The 25,282-nt window shown below is 34.2% G+C and overlaps 1 pseudogene; it reads right to left on the minus strand.

The window, feature by feature from the left end:
• Window positions 1-297: 297 nt before the first annotated feature.
• On the minus strand, window positions 298-23,669 carry LOC149558417 (protein NRT1/ PTR FAMILY 5.4 pseudogene; annotated as a pseudogene).
• Window positions 23,670-25,282: the final 1,613 nt, after the last annotated feature.

Here is a 25,282-nt window from a genome sequence, read left to right on the forward strand (position 1 = left end):
AAAATATATTTATTCTCAGTCAATTATATGTTGAAAAAAATGCACTCATGTAGAGAACAAATAATCGAGAGGAAATAATTCATAGTAAAATTCTGTTTAATAAAATGTTCTCTGTCAATCGCAAAGGAACGAATGTAAACATTCTTGCTTAAAAAGACTGAACAATGATATGGATGTGGTTGATGGAAACAAAATATTTACACTATCATGATAAAATTTAAATAACAAATTAGAATAGTAAAACTAGTAATGTAAGCACTAGTGTCACCCCTCATAGGTATAACATGAAGTTAGTTTCTAAGAAGCATTCTCTATGTCAGTAGATGCAGTCTCTTTGTACTTGTAACAACTAGCAAAGGTCATGAACATGCCCAGATTGAGTAAACTCAAAGAAGCAAGAAGCCAATAAAAGTAATCTAAATGAGATCTATTCAAGTTGTTTGCAAACCAGAAATGCTCCTGCTTTCCACAAGTAGCCTTCTCAATGATCAAAATGAGGAAACTACTGAGGAGACTACCAACTCCTAAAACACTCAAATAAATAGCAATACCCAAGCTTTTCATTATGTCTGGCATCTGATCATAAAAGTACTCTTGCATTCCTACCATTGTAAACACATCAACCATGCCAAAAAGAACATATTGTGGAAGTAGCCAAAAAACACTTATTGGGATTGTTGCCGAGGGAACGTCTATGAGTCCACTATCCCTTGTTGCATTGATTCTCTTAATTTCTACCCCTGCAGCAACAATCATTGAAATGGCAGAAATGAACATACCAATTCCTATCCTTTGGAGCAATGTTATACCCCTCTCATTCCCTGATAATCTTCTTGCAATTGGAACAAAGATACGGTCGTAGACAGGGAGCAATAGGATTATAGATATGTTCATGAAATATTGCATACTTGTTGAAGGGATCACAAAATGTCGACCAATTTTTCTATCCATTGTGCTGCCCTGTTTTGTGAAGAATGTTGAGGATTGTGCAAAGACAACGCCATATATTAAACATGCCATCCAAATGGGTAATATGCCTAGGAGGAGTTTTACCTCTTTGACTTGTTGTACTGTGCAAAGTCTCCAATTGCGTGTTGTTTTGCACTCAAAGTCTAGTTCATCTTCAATTGTTGCTTTGTCAAGAAACCTGAAAAAACAAGACTATGAGTTTCATCAAAAAGGAATCTCCCAAGCATATAGGCCCAAAACAAACATAGTTGAGAACTCCAAGCATTTGAACTAGCATTATTCCCAAATGCTGTTATTGAACTAGAATTTGAAATTGCATCCAACATCCCTTTTGTTTGGCATGCCTATAATGGAAACTTGGCAGACATTCCGAAATTCCCCTCAACCTCATATTAAACCATGACCAATTTGGTCCATTCCTAGTTTGAAAACACAAAACTTATCATCTAAGTCTATCAGATTTTCACAATCCATATTAAATGTTTGCTTTCTTTTCTGGGATCGTGGGATAGTTTTTAGCATCAACCAAGTAGAGTGAGAAGAAAAAAAACCCAATCTTAAAATGTGATGTTTTGAGTCTGGAGCAAGACTCTGACATATACTTGCATAGTGAGGGTTTGAGACTCCTGAGGGAGGCTGATAGAGTCACCAAGATTAGCCCCTGCCATGTTGCATTGCATGAAGTGTTACTTGGGCATGTTAAAACACTGGAAAATGAAAACTTATTCAGCTACTTTGAAAGCAAATGGACATCTGATTCAGTTTCCAACAAGTGCATATTCAGTTTCTTTATTCACAAAAACTCTTAAATATGTAGATAATACTGGTTAAGGAATTTTATTCCAAATTACTCTACCCATTAATTGTACCGTTAAGGAAAAGGATTTTGTGAAGGAAAAGAATACTAACAAGTAGGCAGATGAGAGAAGAAACAAAGATTGTCCAGTACCGACCCAAATATGAATCAACAACAAAAGCACCCAAAAAGGGGCAAAATGTATTGTACCCCTGACCATATGTTCACATTGCATGCAGCTGTAGACACCTAAAAACCTTTAGAAAATAAAGTATTTTTATTTTCTGAAAAAGTCTTGATGACATCATCATTTATTAATTAATTAATTATTTAATTAATTTATTTATTTTTATGCCATTAAATCCCTTTATCTTAATTAAAAATATTTAATTAAGGAATCCCTCCCAAAAATGTTTAAATCTTATTTAAGCATTATTTCCTTATTTATTAATTATTTAATTAATAAATTGACCAAAAAACCCAAAATAAATTTAAAATTTTTTTTTTGACCAAAACTTGGCCAATTTCCTTAAGACCACTAACCTCTTCCAAAATCTTCTAATCCTTCTTTAATTTTGATTAAAGGCTAATCCCATCATTTCCTACCCCTAATCCCAACTCAAAATATTTAATTAAGATTAAATAATAATCCTCATGTTTATTAAAAAAGTTTTAATAAATATCTCCTCAACCCAAATCCTTGAAATAAATAAAACTTTATTTATTTCCTAAAAATCTAATTTATCCTCATCCTAAGAAGTTCTAGACTCTTCTAGAAAGTCTTCATCCTCATCCTAGGAAATTCTAGACTATTCTAGAAAGTCTTTATCCTCATCTAAAGTCTAGACTCTTCTAGAAGATGTCTTTAAACCTAATCCTAATCCCCTCCTAACCTTGTCACATTCTCTAAACATGGGTTAAGACTTACTAACCCAAGCCAAAGTTAACAAATATCTCCTCCTTCACCCACCCTCATTATAAAATGTCATCCACTTGCCTATCCCTAAACTAATCCTAAACCATCCTAATCCATCCTCTAATCATTTGCACAATCCTAGCAAGCTTAAAACCCTCCTAATCAAGCCCAAGTCGAAATTGCTCTCATCTCCCTCAAAATATCTCAACCATAAAACTTTATGAAGCCCACAAGGTCATAAATGACTCTTCCAAGCCCTTTTATTGCTCTTACAAGCCATTATGAGGGTCTTTATGAAGATTTTATCCCTTGAGCCTCCTTTGTTAACTCATCCTTCCCCTTTCCTCCATCCTCTCACCCTGTGACATGTGTCACTCCCTGATTGGCTGTAAGAAAGCACAATCCATGTGCTTTCCTCTCATGCAATCTGAGCCCTCCATGAGCCTTTTCCCATCCTTGCATCTTATCCCTCAATCCCTCAAGCCTCTTGCCTATAAATTGGATCCTTCCCCTTTGCCTAATAACACAATCCATGAAGTAAAGTCATAATGCCATTTTAAGAAGCCATTTTACATCAAAACCATACACTCACACCCAAATTCCAACTCCATTTGAAGCTATTTTTGAAGCATAAGCTTGAGCATACATCCTATCTATTTAGACAAAGCTACTCAACAAGAGAGATTCTCATTGAGAGAGCCCATTAATGGCTCATATTCTCAATTGAGAGCTCATCTTAGTCTACCTTGAAGTTTATGAATTTTTTTTAGTTTGTAGAAGCTTTATTTAAATTTGGTTTCTATTAGCATACTAACATTGCTCATATACAGTAGCAGTTGCAGTGCTTTCATTCAAAACACTTGTGAGATAAATCATCAAATTTGAAGATATGCCAGCATGAGCAAACCTCTCTGCAATCTCCACCCTTGTTATTAACAAATAAATTTAATGGTTGAAAATTGCCTCTGAATGGATAGACTCCTCAAAACCAAAGGAGAAAAGGGTTGGTCATGTTTAAAAATACTTGTCCACTTCTCTCCACATGGAGAAAATGTAGCTAAAAAGAACCTTCAAGGCTTCAACAGCAAAGGAAAACTCAACTAATCCAGATGGAGAAAACATAACTAAAAAAAATCTTCTGTAAAACTTATAAAACCACTTCTGATAGCAAGGGTAAGCAATGCAATACAACAGGAAACACCAAGAGCAATTTTAACAAACACTTACACTAAAGACCTTTCCACCTCACACTGTTTTCTCCCCTTAAAGAGAACACTATTATTTAGCCTTTAGATACTTTAAATTTATTACATTGAATGAAAACTTGAGAGTTGAGAGGGTAGTGAAAACATGACATCATTTAATCCTTGGCACAACTGGCATATGCATATTTCTAAATATTTGATGAAGCACATCTTATGGTAAGAGGAGCATGTCCCAAAGTATGGGATTTTGAATTCGGGTAAGCAGCTATTATTTGATGGTCTATCCAAGCACAGATTCCTAACAATGAGGAATTATATTTGCATCCTTACAGAAGGTAATGGAAGGTTAGCTTTCTTCAATAAGGAAGATGGATCATGGAGCTACTGGGGAGTGGATGATAGTAGAAAGAACATTACAACTACTGTTAATGTGCATCTCTATGATCCATCATAAAATTGAAATGCGAATAACTGATTTCAGGAACAGTGTAATAATCCTTGCTTGCTCTGATCAAGGAGATCAAGTTTGGGCTAGAAGTATTTTGTCAAATAGTTAGCATGTAACCCAGGTTTTAAGCTTGGATACTACTGTAAGAAATCACTCATGTGAACATAGTAACAAGACCAAAGGAATGTGCAAACAATATGAAAACTCAAGAGATAATAGTTCTGAATTTTTATTATTCTCCACTACAGCAGAGCTCGTACAACATTTAATCTATCCGAAACCATGAAGGAGCAATCATTGACTGTATCCCAAGAAACTAATCTATGTTTACATTACTAACACAAGTTACCAACACAAACAAATGATAAAGAGAACCTGGTATAAATCGCAGATAAAAGAGGAACTATGCTGCTATTTACGGCATGTCTTTAATGATCTCACCAAGTTAGCTCTCTAGGTCATCTCACCAAGTTGACTCACCATCTCGTCTCACCAAGTTGGGCAGCAGTAGTCGTGGATCATTTTAGACCTACCACATGCAAAGTGTCCATTTTATGTTAGTTTGAGCTTCACTTGATTTCAAGAATACTATAATATTCTCTACTTAACAAGGCCAACCACATGAAGGTGGAAGCTCATCTAGCCTCACCCCCCTCCCCCTAACATCAATCTAAAGTACCCATTATCATCTAATTACATACTTCATTTATTCATTCATCCATTTATGAACTATAACATCCAATCAATACAATCACATAACATTCATTAATATGATATAAAATTCTTTAATACACAATACTAATCAAGACTTCATTAAGACATAACAATATTCATTAACATAAAATAAAAATCAGTATTAATACGCATCATTCATACATAATTACTTAAAACAAAGTTCTTTCATTATCCAACAAGGTTTATCAAAGAAGATTTTTAAAACATCATTTCTTCTTTTTGTTTTTCTGAGCTCTCTTAAGAAAAGCGCTCATAGGAGCATCCATATCTGCATCATTCTCCTCCTCTTCTGGCACATGTAATGTCAAATTATGATGGCTCCTTGTCTTTGGAGGAGCAAGAGGTTGTTGCACTAAAGGGGGCTCTGTTGCAAGAACAAGTGGATGGGATAAATTGACATACTCTTTTTCTTTTTTTAATTGTTACTAGTCTATAATTAAGTGCTAGTACAACATAACATGCATTTTTCTTACCTAACAATGCCACATCATGTACATTAACATTTTGATCCACTGCCACATCAACATGTTGAACACTTGGAACATGTTCCACTCCTTCGGCATGATGTTCAACATGCTCTGAAATATTCAAAGAAGGGATACACGTCAAATTGCAATTAAAGATGTTAAATTGTATTCATAATTGCATAGTTAATTTCCAATAGCAAATTAATACCTCCACCACTATAATGCACATTATGGCCTTTGTCACGAGCAGGTTCTATGGTAGGATATGAAGGCTGCAATAAAATGTTATGCACATTGTTATGCAGTCAATTTACGTTCAAAACTAATACCAAAAAAGAAAAGGATCAACTATTCAATTTCATTTATTTTTCATCTAACCAATTTACCTGTGAGATATCATTTGGTGAACTGGATTCTTGGGCAAGGCTTATAGATTCTTCATGTAGGTGTGCAGCCACAACTTTATAGCCTTCCTTCATGGCAAGTTTTCTATCTTCATCTGTGACCTCCACATTGAATTCTGTGCCCTATATTTTTTGCTTAATATCATCAATTTTGTATGTATGGTTTCACTAGACAAAATTGTTTGCAATATTATATTTAAAAAAATTATTTCATATCATTGCTCCTACTTACAACTCGAGATTGGAGATTCATATAGCCACCAGAGCCAAGTTTGTGTTGGCCAAACTTTTCTAGTCTCGCTTTTGTAGCCACGAATGTGTCCTGCAATCTATGAACAATTTCAAACATCTTAGATTATATATTTACAAATATGAATAATTAGTGCATGATTACAATGTACTTAATACTATCATGACATACCTCTTTTTGCCTTGTGTTGCTTCATTATCTCTATCTTCACATAGCCTTTTCTCCTTTGCATCTTCTACTATTTCATTCCACTCCATTGGTGGAATCATAGCAGGACGGTTGTACTTTGGGTTGTATATGAGCAATGTTATTATGCTAATAGAAACCAAATTTAAATAAAGCTTCTACAAACTAAACAAAATTCATAAACTTCAAGATAGACTAAGATGAACTCTCAATTGAGAATATGAGCCATTAATGGGCTCTCTCAATGAGAAGCTCTCTTGTTGAGTAGCTTTGTCTAAATAGATAGGATGTATGCTCAAGCTTTATGCTTCAAAAAGGGCTTCAAATGGAGTTGGAATTTGGGTGTGAGTGTATGGTTTTGATGTAAAATGGCTTCTTAAAATGGCATTATGACTTTACTTCATGGATTATGTTATTTTGTAAAGGGGAAGGATCCAATTTATAGGCAAGAGGCTTGAGGGATTGAGGGCTAAGATGCAAGGATGGGAAAAAGCTCATGGAGGGCTTAGATTGCATGAGAGGAGAGCACATGGATTGTGCTTCCTTATAACCAATCAAGGAGTGACACATGTCACATGGTGAGAGGATGGAGGAAAGGGGAAGGATGAGTCAACAAAGGAGGCTCAAGGGATAAAATCTTCATAAAGACCCTCATAATGACTTGTAAGAGCAAAAAAAGGGCTTGTAAGAGTCATTTATGACCTAGTGGACTTCATAAAGTTTTATGGTTGAGATATTTTGAGGGTGATGAGAGCAATTTCGACTTGGACTTGATTAGGAAGGTTTTAAGCTTGTTTAGGCTTGTGCAAATGATTAGAGGATGGATTAGGATGGTTTAGGATTAGCTTAGGGATAGGCAAGTGGATGACATTTAATGAGGGTGGGTGAAGGAGGAGATATTTGTTAACTTTGGCTTGGGTTAGTAATTCTTAACCCATGTTTAGGGAATGTGACAAGGTTAGGAGGGGATTAGGATTAGGGTTAAAGACATCTTCTAGAAGAGTCTAGATTTTGGATAAGGATAAAGACTTTCTAGAATAGTCTAGAATTTCCTAGGATGAGGATGAAGACTTTCTAGAAGAGTCTAGAACTTCTTAGGATGAGGATAAATTAGATTTTTAGGAAATAAATAAAGATTTATTTATTTCAAGGGTTTGGGTTGAGGAGATATTTATTAAAACTTTTTAAATAAACATGAGGATTAATATTTAATCTTAATTAAATATTTTGAGTTGGGATTAGGGGTAGGAAATGATGGGATTAGCCTTTAATCAAAATTAAAGAAGGATTAGAAGATTTTGGAAGAGGTTATTGGTCTCAAGGAAATTGGCCAACTTTTGGGAAAAAAATAAATAAATTATTTATTTTGGGATTTTTGGTCAATTTATTAATTAAATAATTAATAAATAAGGAAATAATGTTTAAATAAGATTTAAACATTTTTGGGAGGGATTCCTTAATTAAATATTTTTAATTAAGATAAAGGGATTTAATGGCATAAAAATAAATTAATTAATTAAATAAATAATTAATTAATTAATGATGATGTCATCAGGACTTTTTCAGAGCCCTTCTATATTGATCCCTCATAGTCTTTATATGCTTTGCTGCTCTTTTTAGAAGTAGGCCATTGTCAAAAATGTTTATTCCAAATTTGTCGTCAAAAGATGCAATGAGCTGATTTTTTAATTCCACAGTTTGTAAATTCCACCTTTTTAAAAACAAATAGATTGTTAGATCAATAACTTTAATATATTACAATAAATGGAAGGAAAGAAAAATTATGTAGCAATGATATGAAACTACGTACCTTTTACGTATGGTGGGTCCGAATAGTCTCAATGTCATATGAAAAATATGGTCAAAGAAAACATCATTACCTACAAAAACATAAAGGATTTATTAGTCCAAAATGAGTAGTATAAAAATAAATTAAATTTACACTTTAAATAAAAACAATTTTAAACCACCTAGAAGCTTTCGTTCTTTTAACGAAAACATAGTTTTCTTATTCAACAATAATGTCCCTTCATATGAACCAGTGCTAATCACACGAACTGCTCCAGGAAATGGATCAACTTCAGCAGTACTGCTCTCTGTTGGTCTATCAACTAAAACATCGTGACAATTAAAGCAGACACCAAATGAATTAAAGCACACTTATGGATATAATCAAATTGAAGAAATTGACTAGCAAAAATGTTTTTTCCTCGCATTCCATTAAGGATTGCATGTCCTAGACTGCATGTCCTATTTTTAACAATCAAATTTTGCAATAGTTTATAAGGATTTTATGAGTAGTTAGTTCAGAAGAATTCATCTCTCATGAATGGAACATATAGCAATCATTGCATCTAAGCAGGGTCTTCACACGAATGCAAAATATGTATGTATGGTGTGTGTATGCATGTGTTTCTGTGTATGCAAGCTTCTATAGACATCATTTAAGCATTGCTATGCTACTTCATTGTTCATCAACTTGTACAAATACATTACAAAATATAGAAAAACAAGGTTTTACCAATTCTAGTGGGCATAGATGAGGATGTTTGTATGCCCCTTGTTCCTGACGATGCACTAGGCAATAGTGGACTGGCAACTGAAGGAGGAGTCCGCACTTCATCATGAGCTGAAGAATACAATATTGTTAGCAAAGAAATTTGCAATGGATAAAGATCAAATGGAATACTAGCTACAAATGTCCACAAAAAAAAAGTAAGTGTTATAATGTTGATGAAAACAAACAAAGTGCTACTTACATGAAGGTTGTGCGCAACGACCATCACCATGTTCACCATGTGATGTCACAAATGGCACAAATGTCTATACAAGAACACATAAAATTAGAGATCATGATCCATAAGATAGTATAAAATATTCATATCTATTGAACTTCTATTATTGCTTTAGTTGAATTATTGCTTACCTGCAAAGATTGGATTCTACGGCCCAATTCTATTCTCAGTGCCTCTTTCTCCTCACTTTTGTCAGCCTCGATGATAATGTTAACAAGTTCATCAGTGTATCTTTGCTTGATTTTTTGGGTGATGAAGACAGGGTCAGTACTAAGGGCGATGTTATGTAGATATGAAGCCTGTATTTCAGATCGCATTTGATCAGTGGTCATTCTAGCTTTTTCCTATCATTTGTGACATCAAATATCAGTAAAATTTCATCAAAACAACTCCAAAGCCATAAAGAAAAGAACATAATAATGTGACATTTGTTTCCATATTTACATTATAATTTACATTATTTAATGTTTACCTGTACTGAAGGTGTCTGAGATGGTGCATCCATATCGCCCTGTGAAAAAAATTAGTAAGTCTTAGAAATCAGTAGCGAAATTAAAGTAATAGACTTACCAAAAAAAAATATTAATAATAAAGTAGATTGTATATGTAAATCATTTGTCTTAAGTTAAAAATTTAGTGTAACTAATGTGTATATTTAAAAAAATATTTGACATGTTCTACTTAATGTTTATATGTGCACATATGGTTTAGAAAAAAAAAATTGGTCGTACAAGACCCCATCATAGTTGACATTGATCCTAGTTGGACATTTCATTGATCATCATGATCTTCATCCATGTCATCATCATCATCATCATCACCATCATTGTACTTGTCACTTTGATCATCGTCGTCACCACCACCATCATCATCATCTTTATCACCATCATCATCATGACCATCATTGCCATGATCATGATCATCATCAACATCATCATCATCATTATCACCATTATCATCAGCATGACCAAAATCATCACCATCTTCTTCATCTTCATCACTGGATAATTGTTGTTCTTGATAATCATTTACTTCCTCTTCTACTTCTTCAATTTCTTCTTCTTCAATCACATTATACTTTACCGGCCTTCCTCTTGGGTCATGTCTAACAACAAATGACCAACCTAGTTTGTGTGGAACACCAAAATAAAACACTTTCTCGCATTGGCTTGGAAGAACATAGGGCTCATCTCCGACTGGCTCAAATGACCTTGTATTAATCATAGTAAATCCACTATCATGTTCAATAACAATCCTATTAGGATCATTTCGATTCAATCGTAGCCTAAACCATTTGACGAAAAATAGAACTATTTTGAATGAATTAAAGTCACACTCAAGTATATCATCCAAAATTCCATAGTATCGATTTTCAAATTGTTGAGGATGTATGTCAGTTCTAGATGAAATATTGGTGACCGCAAAGACAACACTTATCCCGAAACCACACATTTTCTTCGTTTCATCTAACTTTTTTGTGCAAAATTTATAGCCATGGTAGTACATAGCTTTGTGGTGTTTGACCTGCAATTATTCAAACATGTTAAGATTATTTGCATCGATCTGTGAGTTGGTATTAAACTTATGTGTGATGATTAGTAATCTTATGCATACCTTTGTATCTCTTAAGCCATATATTAGATCAAGTACCATTTGTGTAACATTGGGATCTCCATTATGATGAGCTTCTTTAACCAATGATACAACACCATCCCATGTTAATGAGTGACCATTTTCTTGAGACTGTTCAATCCATACTGTCATCCAATCAAGATTGTTTGCAATATACAAGTGTAGTGCATCCCACTCACGACCAACTATAAAGAAAACAATTACACTAGTTACAAACAACTTCTATATATTGATGATGAATAATAATTATTAAACTTTTAAAAAAAAACTTATAATTACCTCTCAACCTCCTCATTCTACCTTTCCCTGCCAGGTACTCCCCTTCGAATTTGTCATTAGAGTTGGGATACCAAATGCGATCTACATAGATATCTGCTGCAAAATTTGGAAGATATTCAATAATGTACACCATGGTTTGGTATATCATATATCCCTCTATCATAGAACCCTCAAGACGTGCTCTTTGTCGAACCAAGCCCTTCATAAATTTCAAGTGCCTCTTAACCATCCACATTGATCTAGCTTGTACAGGTCCACACAATTCAATCTCCTCAACTTGATGTATGAGGTAGTGTTCTTGAGCATTGAAAAAGGTTGGAGGTAAACACTTTTGCATTTCACACATAAGTAGTGGAATTTTTCTCTTCCAATATTTTATATCTTTTTTGTCAATTTCTTTAGATGATAACCACCTAAAAGAGATTCAACACGCAAAACAAGATAAATGAGATTTCAAATAAAATTTTACAATAGATTTAAGAGAAAAAGCTACAAATTTAAGAAAAAACACTTCTAACCTCGTGTATTTTCCAAGATCATATATAACTTGTTTAATACTGTTGTCAAACTGTTGTGGAAGGGATAGAGGTAGGACGAACTGCAATCATTAAAAATGATCATTTCAATATATTATTAAATAATGCAATAGGTAGTACATTCAATCTTACAAATATACTATAAATAGAGAACATGACTTACCTTGACGAAAGTATGCCAATCATGTGTTTTCAACCCTGGCCCAAAATCACCTTTCTTTGATAGAAGAGTGCTTATATTTGTAGCAAATCCTGTTGGAAATTTTGTTTTTTTTATGACTCCTTTTAATGCATCACTTTGTTGCTCCGTTAATAACCAAGGAAGGGCACTTGTATTTATGCAGTCTCCATTGCTATTTGATTCAATGGAAGCTTTTAATGCATGATTGAATTCATAAATGTTGGTACAAATTTTGGAAATTTGTTCTCTATCATGCCTTCCATCCAACATTATCCATAGTGTCTCTGTTACATTCTTTCCAATATGCATAGCATCAAACAAATGTGCAATTGGGAGATCCTTGTAGTACAGTAACCTACTAAATTGAGTAGGATAACTTTTCATTCCTCTAGGAAGTTGGTCATTGATGCCTTGACAACCTTCACAAGCATCAATTACAACATTAGTAAATATAAGACAATATCAAAATACAAATTTTAAGCTTTGGACGACAAATTGGATATTACCTCGACAATTTAGTCAATCATATTCCAACTTTCATAAATGAGGTGTCATTCTTCGTGGCCTTGATGATGTCTCTTCTTTTCCATTGAAAAGATGTTTTTCAGAAATTTGATACCTATGATTATTGTGGAGAAAGTTTCTAAACTCATCAAACACCTACTTTCTTAAAGTTTTTGAATGACGAGATTTCATCTTCGGACCACAAACTGGACATGCAAATTTTCCCTTTGTCTGAAGACCTAAAAGATCATGTAGAACTGGATCATGTACAATTATCATGCGCAACTTAAACATTTGATAGTAATGTGTAAGCAATATAACAGACCAAAAATATGTGATATTAACAATATAACATACCACAAAAATGAGTTAGCCCAGGGGCATCATGTATTGTCCATACAAGCATTGCATGGAATTGAAATTGTCGATGTCCTATCAGTCTAGAGATGTCATACATAGTGATGCCATTCCATAACTTCAACAACTTGTCAATTAGGGGCTCAATATACACGCTCATATCTTTAACTTGGTATTTACCTAGCAATTGAATGAACATAAACATTACATCATTATTATGACCATTTTCATGCACTATTTATAAATTAATTTAGATAACTATAAAATGAAAAAAATACCTGGCACAACCATTGACAACATTATGTGCTCCCTCTTTATGGACATCTGAGGAGGAATATTATTGTTAATAACAAAAATAGGCCACACTAAGTAAACAGATCTCATATCTCCATATGGATTGACACCGTCCGCTGCCAATGAAAGCTTCAGATTATGAGGTTCTTCTTTAAAATGTGACCATGTTTCTTCTATCTCTTTAAATGCAGAACCATCGGCAGGCATTCGCATAATGTCATACTAGCTTCTATTGCATGCATGGTAATCCATTAATTGTGCCAAGCTAGCGCACCTGAATAACCGTTGAAGACGTGGAATAATGGGAATGTACCGAAGAACCTTGTGAGGCACTTTTTTTGTTATTTAATATGACTTATATCTACTACTAAGACAATTAGGGCATTCTGTTGCAAATTCATGTTGTTTATGATATAGAATGTGATCATTGGGACATGCATGTATTCTTTGATACTTCATTCCAATCTGATCCATAATGTTAGATAATTCTCGATACGAACGAGGCAAAATGTTTGATGGTGGTAACAAAAACTCACTAGTCAACCTACAACAACAAATATGCATTGTTAATATAATGAATAGTAATTGTATGCTAACATTGAAGATGACAAAAATGACATACCTCAGCATACGTGACATTGCTACATTGGATATACCATTCATAACCTTTAAATTCACCAACAACACTATAGCCAAGAGCAGAGTTTTTTGGGAGCCTTCGTATAAGGGCTTGTGTGCCTTCTCAAGTAAAGGTATATCAAGACCATCTTCATCATCATTATCAGATTCACTAGTACCATCATTGTGAGCCTCTTCATCACCTGCCCCAATACCATCTTCTTCATGAGGACACCTAAATTTGATTACACTATTTTAGTAATCCTATTTAGTTATCTAAAAAGGCATCATTAATTAAATTCTTATTTAATTTTCCATCCCTAGTTGATTAATTTAATTAATCATCTATAGTCCTAATTGATAAATCAAATAATCTATTATTTATCAATTAAATCCTTTTCTCCTATCTAATTCCAAAGATCCCCATTTATTAAATAAATCTATTTGATAAATGAAATCCTCAAATTCAAAAACCCCTAACCTATCTCTAATCCTCCATTTAGCCTAATCCACCCCATCCACCCATACTAACCAAGCTTAACCACTAACTCCCCCACCCTCATTAATGCCATCCACTTGCACATCTCTAACACTCCTAATCTAATCCTAAACCCAAGCCTAATCCACCCCCTAATGTTGTCACATTCCTTAAACAAGTTTAAGAATTTCCTAATCCAAACCAAAGTCTCCCCTCAAAAAAACCAACCACTAAGTCATGAGTGCTCTTACAAAACATAAAGACTCTTACAAGCCCACTCATGACTCTTACACCCATCTTCCACACTCTTCCCTCTTCCACACTCATTCCTCTTACATCCCTCTTACATACTCAACCCCACTCATCATGCCTTTAACCAACCCTTTACCCTAACCTCTCACACTCATCCTCCTTGTGACAAGTGTCACCTTCCCATTGGTGCTAAACAAGCACAATCCATGTGCTCTCCTTTGAGTGCATCCTAGCCCTCCTTAAGCCTTCATCCATCCTTGCATCTAAGCCCTCCATCCCTCTACCCCTTAGCCTATAAATTGAATCCCATCCCAAGCCATTTCATCAACAATCTTTGAGCTAAAGTTACCATGCTATTTTGAGAACCAAAGCCATCAACCATACCCTTATAATGCCAAATTGAGAGCTCACAAAGCTACCAATTTGCCATTACCCATCTCCATTGAAGCAGCTTTTGAGTATCTTGAGCATACATCCACAGAAAAAGGACACATCTACAGAATCAAGAAAGCATGGAGTGTTTTCTCTTGTGAGGTTTGCACTTCTTGTTTTCTTTCTTAGTCTAAGCATATATGTGAATTTAGTTTTTGGTTTGTGAATGTTTACTTTATTTGTTAATGTTCTTTGCATACTAATTCTTGTTATACACTTCAATCATGTCCTCTGGCACATTATCATCTTCTTCCATGAGAGTGTTATCCTTAGCTTGGATATTCACACCTCCATGTTCCTCCAATATGAAATCCACATTCAGTAATGGACAAAAATCATGGCCCCCTTCAACATGACCATGTTGCCTACAATGACTCTAGGCTGTTGTGATTAGAATTCTTCAAGTCTTTAACCCTTTACACTTTTTGCAAGGACAATAACATTTATTAGGTTTTCTTCGAAACTGAGCCCACAATGCAGCCATTGTCTCATTTTGTTCAGCGTTCATATTGTCAAGCATGGTCTTTCTTCACAGGAAAATATATCTGCAAATAAATTGGAAATTTTGTGATTAATGTTTATATCTGCACATATGGTTTTTCTTGATTATTATTTTCAAATGTAACTAAAATGATCCTATAATTTCTAGAAGGCATAGATGTTTGCAAAATGTGGATTTATAGACAATGTATGTTAATTATTTCCATCTAAAAGAGTATGTTAATTAGAGAAGGATAACTTATCAACAAAATCAAAATGTTGAATACAAAATATCTACACAAAAAATATCCAGCAATGTATCTACAAAAATTAGAATTGCTATAATTTGACACATTTAAACCTAGAATATACTGACTACAATTGCATTCAAAATAGTGAAATATTTCAACACATCCTTGGTCTTTTGGTGAAGTTGAAAGTTGAAATCATCCATAACGTAAAAAAGAAAATAATAAGTGATTTCCTTCTTATGATAAGTTTGAAGTACTCACATTTATTTTAGTTATCTCTAAAATCATTTATTTTCTGGAGATCTCCCTGTGTTCAAATGATTTCATATGGAATGTGGGGATGCCGGCTGGCAGCCCTAAAATTCTATGGCGTTAGATATTACAAGGCTCATATGATCAGCATTAAACATTAAATGATTAAGCAATAAATGATTGAGCAAAGCCATTGGATTAAACTAAAATGTTTTTTTTGTAATGAAGAAAAGAAACATGCACCCACATGCTTCGACTAATTATGTACCAACAAATGCTTTGGTAACTGAGCACTACCACATGTAATACAAAGGTGACATTATTTGTGATCTACTTGATTTGTTCAAGGGATTTCAAATAGAGATGAAATATATGCATACAATACCTAGGTTAGTTGTGGAGAAGTATACAGATATAAATTGCTTTATGGTTGAAACTAATTTGGCATGCATGGAGGTTACTGATTAAAGTGTAAATATTTAGTGATACAATAAATGCTATAAAAACTTTAAAATGTGGAATTGTACGAGTTAGTGCCAAGCAATTGATTTGATCCTCAAGACATTGCTGGAATTATTGAAAATTGTAGCCTGGTGATGAAATTTATGAGAAGAATTTACCATGAGTATCAAGAGGTATTAGTAAAAGATGCAATTGCATCCATTTCCCATTTTAAAACAAGAGCATCAACAAAATTATCCAAGCCTTCACCCTGCATTATATCTTCAATAGGATGATGAGTTATCCCAACTCAGTGATCTGTTACATGCCCCTGAGGAAAATTATATGTTATGAATTCCAATCACACTTGACACTACTCCTGAGGATAAAGAGCACAATCAAAACAACTTCATGGCCAATGAGGTTAGTAATTTAGAAATTTAAGAGATTATGACAAAGGCGATGCATGAGGCTGAATACATTGAAGATGATGTGCTGAACAACGAAAAGAAGGAGATATAACAGAGATAGAACCTTACTATTCTGGCAGAGGTTACACTGAAGTTTCCAAATGCTACTGGAACTCAAATAGTAAAACTAGCCTAGAGGACATGTTAGATGCATTTATATGGTGGCCACAAGCATGGAATTGAATGATATATTCACAAGTCAAGTCACTGGCTTTTAATGACTCGAAGGTTCCATGTTGCTCAATTCATTTGTTTATCCACTTCCATCATGGCATCCCAGATCATCATGTATTCTCCACGAAGCTGCAACAGTTGAATGGAATCTTAATGAAATTGACCATTCATTCACTCTATTCAACAACTTTGTAATGGACGCTCTATGCAACTAAGCTTTGAATGGCCATGGTGATAGAAATGAGAACCATCACAATTCTATGGAATTTCTTTGCAATTGCAATTTACAGGTACTTGGGAGATGTGGGCACGGCTACTTTTTATTCTCCTCCTTATGTTCATAAGTTCTACTGCTCTCTTCTTATCTCTTGGCTTTTGATTCAATTCATTTGTTGTTGTCTTTGAAACTTTGAGTTTTTCAAATTAGAGATCTATAGATCTATTTGGATGATGAATCATCGAGTATGATTTGAATACTGATATTAAAAACTTTGGATCTACTATTTTGGATGTTGATTGTACAATGTGATTTCAAATATAGATACTCAAAATCAAGCATCTAACTTTTTTGATAATGAATCATAGAACGTTGTTTGAAACCAAGTTATGAAAATTAGAGATCTTGGATCATAGAGTGTGATTTTGAAATGTCGATATCAAAATCAAGTGTCAAACTTTACTAAAATGAATCATAGAACATGATTTGAAATTCATTATTTCATTTGAAGCGATGTTCTAAAAATTGGAGATCTTAGATCATAGAGTGTGATTTTGAAATGATGATATCAAAAATTGAGAGCTTACATTCTGATAATAAATCCATAGTGTGGGATTTGAAATGTCATGGGATCTTGAAATGAGAATGATAGACTTAGATATTGTAAAGATTTGGTAAGTAATTTAATCACTAGATTCATATTGGAATGTTTTATGAAACAAAAATTGTTGGCAGCCTCAGAATGCTATGGGAATGATGAAAAGTAGTTTCCAGCTGGAAATCTGTTTGCAGCAGTGAGTGATGCAATTTGGGACAATGGAGCAGCTTGTGGGAGACAGTATAGTGTCAGATGTCTGAGTGGTACAAATCAAATCTCACAAAATCTATGCTCAGACAACACCAATTCCATTGTTGTCAAGATACTCCATTACTGCTCTTCTAACTACAATGGAACACTCCAACTCTTTGTTGATGCCTTCAGAGATATTGCTACTTCCACAACAGGGACAATCAATATTGAATATGATCAGTAAGTTTATATTTAACTTTTAATTTGGTCATTCTTCTTTAAAATAAGATGTGGGCCTATTTATTATTGACTAGTCTCCTCCCAATTCACCTAAATTAGAGTTGGGGGTTGGGTTATAGACATTTCAAACCTATAAAACAATAAAAGAAAACACTAATCTCCAGCCTAGAATTCTCTCAAGTTGTTAAAATTGGTAGCTTTCAATGATTATTGACTTTGATGTGTTCTATTGCAGAGTATAATAGCACCAAGTTCTCTTACACAAGTGTTAGGAAACTCTTCTATTTAAGGTTGCCATGAATTGGGGAATTAAAGGTCAGAAACATTGTGTAAAGAGAATTATTGTATAAGCATCTTATTTATTCCATTTTATGTATCACACAACTTCTGTAATAACATTAATATTGATTGTAGCCCATTCCAACATTATCACATTCATTGTGATTGTCTATTGCAAATGTTCCTTATCATTATATGTGGAATAGTGTAAACTGATTGTTGATATATATTCGATTAATCTTAGTTTCCTCTAAAAAAATTATTTTGGAAGATGAAATAATAAAAGAATGGAAGATCCCATAGGTGTGATAGTGGAATCAAATTTAAAATCCTACAAAGAGGGAGTGGAGATACAAATTCCCATCTCCAAAGAATTTGTCAGAACCAAACCCAATCGTGTGGAATTGATAATTTGTTCTTGGGAATTCCTAGTTCAAGTGATAAGTCATGGCCTTCTATAGAGATTTTTCTTTGTTAGATCCAAAACAATTTGGGTAACATTGTCAAGTTTATGTATTCCTGACTGTTTTAAGAAGGATACAACTAGTAGAAATTATTGAGAGTTGCCATGGATGATGGATGGTACTGGAATTTATCTAAGAGATTAGGAACCAAATATCTAATAAAACATACAATTTTCAACCTCGATATGGATATCCAAATTGAAATTAGCCCCATCTAGATGCATGAAGTCAGAAATATAATACCACAGTGTAGTAAGGGGAACATTGATGTAGAGAAATCTCAAGGAAAAATAATGGAGATGCTTACAAAAATTTTCATGGAAGGGTAAACTTTATAATGTTATATCATTAGTCATAATCTTGACAATTAGTGACAATTAGTGATATAGTGAAAGGAATAATTGGACGATGGAACATAAAGTGACCTTTCAGATGAACGATCTATTCAAATGGATGGCCTTTGTCTAAATTGATAAGAAATGAATGGCCTATTGTAAATTGATAAGGAGCATGTAATGTCTTGACTTTTATACCACTCAATTACTGAATAATAAATGAAGGTAAACTGTTTTTCCATTTCACAAATATGATAAGCACGTCACTATTCATATTTGCACATAATGTATTGAAACTAAGCAACACTATGATCCAGCTATTGTGACACCTCTCTCAGGTAGCCAACAGAAATTAATCTATTAAGTTATAACTATTTTTTTCCTTAAAAGTTTATACAACACTATGGTACACAATGCGGAAGCAATATGAAACATACAGATTAAGCAATGCAAATATAGTTTTGATTACTGAAAGCTTCCTTACTATTCTGGCGGAGGTTGCACTGAAGTTGTCAAACACTGTTGCCACTGGCAGTAAAACACTGTTGGCACGTAATCTTCAAACCCTTCCTCTATTGGCACCACAAAATGCAGTAAACGATAAATATTAACTACACATCCACAACCTTTCTTTCGATCACGCGGCAGATTGAAATTAGGGCACGGCAAAGAGCTTTTTTCGAATTTTGACATAGTGTACAAGTTCGTGTTGGTCAAAATTTCAACCAACACGGGCTTCTAGTTAAAAAAATTATATACGTTGCCTTGCATAAAACGACCAATTTGACCCCATTCTATTAGATGGTCAAAAATTTTGGCCTAAAAATGGGATCAAATGTACTAGTGGACGTTTTCAAGAACAATAAATTTCAACACAGGGGTTTCAACCCAAATTAAGTTATGAAAAAAAATGCATTCAAACATGAAGAAGACAAAAAGATTTCAAAGAGGATATTACTACATAAAAATCAACAAGATCCTACCGTAATCTGATGCTACTAGATCATATGCTTAGAGCTCGCAAGAAAATTTCCTTCCTTTCGAAAACCCTTTTTCTCATAAATTGGCTCCTCCAAACCTATGTGTGGAGAAATGAGCTTTGATATCTTTATAAAGAGCCTTCTCCCTTTTAGGTTTTCTGAGTTTGCAATCACACAAAACCTTTTTCTTTATTATTTTATTTTATTTTAATTTCATGTGAAAATTATTTCTAATTTAATTAAAATAATCTTTATTAAATTTATTCTCTCTCTCTCTCTCTCTCTCTCTCTCTCTCTCTCTCTCCTTTATTAAATCATAAGACGTCTTTAATAATATATTTATTAATTTAACTATAATATTTAGAGTTTATTATAAAGAAATGAAACTTGTAAATAAATTATAATTAAATTAAATAAATATAATTATACCAAAATTAGAACTTTAATTAAATCTCTTAAATTTTATTATTTTATTTAATTAATTTCTTAATTAATTAAATGTAATTAAATATTGATTTTTCTTTATAAATTTTTTGTTAAATAAAATCATTAAAGAATCTTTTTATTTAATTTAATTATAACTAAAAATCACATCAGATCCACAAAACTAAAAAGAAAAGCCATCTAAAAGACAAAGTACTAAATCAAACTCAGTGATCAAAATCATAAATTCATGTCACTTGACAAATTCAAAAGGGTAAATAACTTAGATACTTGTCCTACTTTCTAGGACAATTGGCTTAGGGTTAGGATTTGGACTCAAGAACTATCTCCCCTCTTTACCATTGAGATAGTGCGATAGGACATGCTCATCTTGGGAATTCAGGGAAGTTGATGTCGGTACCTACAATCTGCATAAAATTTGACCATGTACATATATATATAAATCTAAACTAAATAGCCAATAGCAGGGGGTGGTGCATCGTGTAGATCTCGACTAGTAGGTAACTACAACTCCCTCCCTCAACCATATCAAAAACATAAAACATAAAGTAAAACATACAAGTACACCATACACATGCAAGTATGAGGTAAGTAACCATAGAAACTGCATATAAATCATCCATCTATCTATCATCATGAAATAGCTAAAATCACTATATATACATACATGTATCATCATCAAAAGAATAACCATGAGCACATGAAATAACTAGGTATCAAGTAGCTCATCAGATATATCAAATGAATATGAAATAACATCTAATCAAATCTAGTAACCAAGTACCACTAATCATAAAACATTATCATAAAATTGGAATAAAAGAATTTGAAAATAAAACATGAAAAGTAAACTAGGGGTAGGCATTATGTTGACCCCCCTAGGCTTAGGCTTACTCTTGGAAGCCTACAAGAAAGATAAAAACTCTAGTACTCACTGTACAAGTCACATTGGACCCTTTCCCCAAATAGGAGGATAAGACTCCACTAAAAACACCCTCTAAGATCTACCCAAATCTCCAATCGTGGGTTTTGAAGCTATAGCTATCTAATTTGAGAACTATGATTTCCATTGAGGGAAATGGGATAACTTATGCCTACATTATCCGCATGAAAAAGATTCCCCATCAAAACTCTTCTGCACTCTAGGTGCATTTGACTGCTGAAAATTACCCCCACTAGAAAAAGAGGGAGTACTTTATGATGGCTGGTCATACTAGTTGCACTTATTGTGTTGAGAGTACTAAGAATCCCTAGAGTGTGACATTGTGCTGAGAGTACTAAGAATCCATAGAGTGTGACCCACCACCACCACTTCATGCTAGAGGATAATATCCTCCATGTTGTTGCTACTGATTGCTTCCTAAAGAAGCAGGCTTCTTATTGCTACCCATTCCCTAATTATCTTTGGACCTTGATGTTGTAGGTGCTCCCATAAAACCACCATGTCCTAAGGTGGCTTTTTTTTCTGTACATGGATATTTTGATGTATTGCATCATTGACAGTTTTACATTGGAAAACCTTTGTAGCACCAATGAGATGGTTGTTCAGACCCTGAATGAAGTGATGAACCATTAGCAATGAACTATGATTGATCCCTAGATAAGGCATCAGCTCATAGAAGTTTCACTCATACTCTACCATGGTCATAGTATATTTCCTTAGATTATAGAATTCATCTACCCTCTATTGGTGCCATTCCTCTTGTAGGAAGCATTCATGAAAGTTCTCAAGGAATAACTTCCATGTAATAGTGTTCATGTTCACACCTAGTTTCTTTTCCTTAATGTTCCACCATGTAGCCCACAAATCTCTAGGTGGGTGATGGCATACCTCGCTTTGACATTAGAGTCAAAGTCCTGCATCACAAAACATATATCTAATGCAATCAACCATTGCTTTGCCGCATACCTTGTGATGGTGTAAATAAGTATTTACTTATTACACTTACTTAAGTTTTACTTAGGTTAATGCATTATTTAATTATTTTGCATTATTTTATTATTATTTTAGGTGAGACACTTAGGAGTTTGTGTACTCTCATTGAGTTATGCAACTCTAATTATGCACATGGTGTCTACAACATAGGAGTATGCATCATTCAGTGAGTTTTCATATTGACAACACAGTTATCCACACTCCTCATTTAGCACATGTTGTCTACACCACTGATTTGTGTGCTACGCCATTGTAGGCTTATCCTCACATCATCGCACTTAATCCCGTGCTTAATGGAGGATAACCCATATCTGGTGGACATGTGCTTGGTTGTATGACATATCATGATGCTAACTTCTATGCATTCTAGAAGCTCTCTTAAGGCCTTTATATTCAGACACTCCTAGTGTACTCTTGAATCTAGTCATTGAATGAATATCATCATTCTAATCATACTCTGTCTATTTTGGTCTACTGTGTGCTTTTGTCGAGTTCTTTAGTTCTTGGGTGAATTCTGGCCTAAGCCAAATTCTTACATGGTATCAGAGCCAAGGAGGATTCTCATCACATAGTCGTTCGAGACCATTCATGCTTCAGCACCTCGACACAAATCTAGAGGATCCATAGAAATTGAGAGTGTCTAGAGCCAAATCTAACCTCATCGTTGCGTCCGGAGCATCGATTCAGTGAAGATTGACTACAAATTTGCCTATATTGGGTGAAAGTAGATCGTGAGGCAAAAAAATTTTGCAAATCGGAACCCGGAGGCCCCAATTTGCAATTCGGGTATGGTCATTTTCGGATCTATTTTATTGAATTTTTAGATCTGAATTAAATTTATTCTCTACAATTTTTTTCAAATTTGTTATTTTCAGAATTTTTAAATCGCCCAAGTAGAGAATTTTTTTTTCTGAACCGGGCAGTGACACCCCGGCTTGGCTCTCTATATTTGGCGGATATATTTTATTGTAGGGAATTATTTATCAGCGGGCTTGTACACTGCGGCCTCTGAAATTTTTGCATAGTATATCTACATATCGTACCTTTCAATTAACTATGGCCCTGCACCCGAACAACAAATTTTTGACGATAATTCACAACAATGTCGGCCTCTTTAAACTTTTCGGCGGCGGAAACATTACCCACTATTGCGTTTGAATTTGTTTCTGTGGGCTCTTTCATTTAAACAACCGCAGAAGTCAAAACCCCACGACTGTGGGATCTTTCCTTGTGAAATTTGGCATCACTAAGGAAAATCTGGCACTCACAGAATGGATTTTGATAGGCGATAAAAGTTTCGGCCATGACCTGCAACTACATGCGCCGAGTCAGCATTGACTGTACCATGCCCAGACATGACAAAAGTGAGTCAGCAATAGCCGGCCCAATCTCTCACTGCCACATCACACTCTAACATGTAGACCACAATATCAAAATAGTTAACAGTTGTACCTTTTCCACGTCGATAATTTTGTATGTCCGTACGGTATGGCACCCTATAGATCATTTGCCATGTCATCCGAGGCAAAAAAATTTGTTGATGTCATCTTCTATACATGCCTTAATTTGATGCTTGTCTGGACGTCAAAATTGGGAAAATTACAATTACTACAACAGTCATATGACTGTCAAATTTAACCTCACATTTCGCTGATGCAACCCCTCTCCAAATTGATTTTGGTTTTTGCAGTCCGACTTCAAGAGGTCATAACTCGCACATACGGACTCCAAATCAGGTGCAATTTTTTTTGAAATTGGGTAAAATTTTCTAAATTTTTCAGTGGTGTAGCTATTTTTTGGTTTTGGTATACGGATTGTTCAAAAATTGTATTTTTTGGTGACTATACCTAGATAATCCTACATTTTGCAACTTCAAATGCTCCGTATGGGCACATCTAGAGTCGAAAATAGGTTCCATTCTTTTTGAAAGTGCGTATTTTTTTGTCTACTTTCTAGATCTAGCATCATATTGTAGTGTTGTGTGGAAAAAATTGTCACTTTTAGTAATAGGTCATTTCTTTCCTTTGTAATGCTTCAGAATTGTAGCACATTGTAAAGTTTCAGATTTGTACTCCATTAAGAAGTTGTAACAAGCAAAATCAAAAGTCCATGAAGGCAAAAATTGGCTAGTGGCCCATTGTAATTGCACTACTGATAAAGTGCCCAAAGCATCTATTTTGGGGGGGTTTCTTGATTTAGTGAAAAGGGGAAGTGTTCTTTGTGTTGTGTTCTCTCTTTTCTACAATTTTCTTTCATTTGCTGCATTATGGGCAACTTTAAGCTTCCTAAATTAACTCCTCATAACTATGCTTCGTGGTCCATCAAAATGTTGTATCACTTAATGCATAATGGAGTTTCACAATATGTAGATGGTACTCTTTCTAAACTAGTAGGTGATAATGTATCAATAAGTGAAATTTTCAATTGGGTAGCCATGGATAGGAAAGCCCTAGGTGATATATGTTTGGGGGTAGATGATAAAATCATGTATCAAATCAAGAAATGTACTATATCCAAGGAAGCTTGGGATACCCTCGAAAGCCTTTATGATAAAGTGTCTGAAGAGAATGTTTTCAAAATTGAAAATGAGCTTGTTTCCTTAGATCTTAAGTCATATGACTCAGTACAGGACTTCATCATCAAAGTGAATGAATTAAGGATGAAGCTTACTAATTGTGGGAGTTCTATCAAAGATGACAGACTGATCTATCTCATCCATAACAATCTACCATCAGAATATTCCACATTTGTATCTTCTTTTAACACCTCAAAGACTACCTTAGGGTCTGCCTACA

Source organism: Cupressus sempervirens, chromosome 5 (assembly GCF_028749045.1).
Source record: "Cupressus sempervirens isolate cs-2001-9-10 chromosome 5, ASM2874904v1, whole genome shotgun sequence".
In the NCBI taxonomy this organism is placed as follows: domain Eukaryota; kingdom Viridiplantae; phylum Streptophyta; class Pinopsida; order Cupressales; family Cupressaceae; genus Cupressus; species Cupressus sempervirens.